Source organism: Photinus pyralis, unplaced genomic scaffold (genome assembly GCF_008802855.1).
Source record: "Photinus pyralis isolate 1611_PpyrPB1 unplaced genomic scaffold, Ppyr1.3 Ppyr1.4_LG2, whole genome shotgun sequence".
NCBI lineage: Eukaryota > Metazoa > Arthropoda > Insecta > Coleoptera > Lampyridae > Photinus > Photinus pyralis.
The window spans coordinates 33,352,481-33,353,032 of NW_022170403.1; positions in this window are offsets into that span (position 1 = coordinate 33,352,481).

The following is a 552-nucleotide window of genomic DNA, read 5'->3' on the forward strand; positions in this document are numbered from 1 at the left end:
TGCTTTTACTGTCGAAAAAAATGTTTTATGGTTTCAGGTACACGCTTATTAAATTATAACTGCGGAATTCAACTATACTGTAAACCCCCATTCTGTTCAATCTGTTTCATGTTTCACTCAAGTGCCATCATTTGTCCAAATGTTTTGGATTGGTTAGGGTGTTGCTAACAGAAGATCTCTTAATCAGGTTGATGTTGAGCTGAAGTTGTAATGAGGCCGATGTGTACACAACACATAGCAACAACAGCAGATTTGGACGATCTAGATTACGCCGTGTTTATAGAATGAAAGTGGGAAATAGCATTTCAAAATTTCTCAAATACCTAAATGGCGCCGCTGAGCGCCGTAATAAACTGGATTGGTAATTCACCTGGAAACCAAGGTGATGATGGCACCTTGCTGCTAACAATTGTGCCAATATTATTTAACCATAGCAAAATCTAATAATTCGGTTAAATCAATCAGCTCAATTACAAGTTTGAAAAAAACATGGAGGATATGGTAACACTGTCTTTATACAGTCACTACGTCAAGCAGGATGACATGTGGACA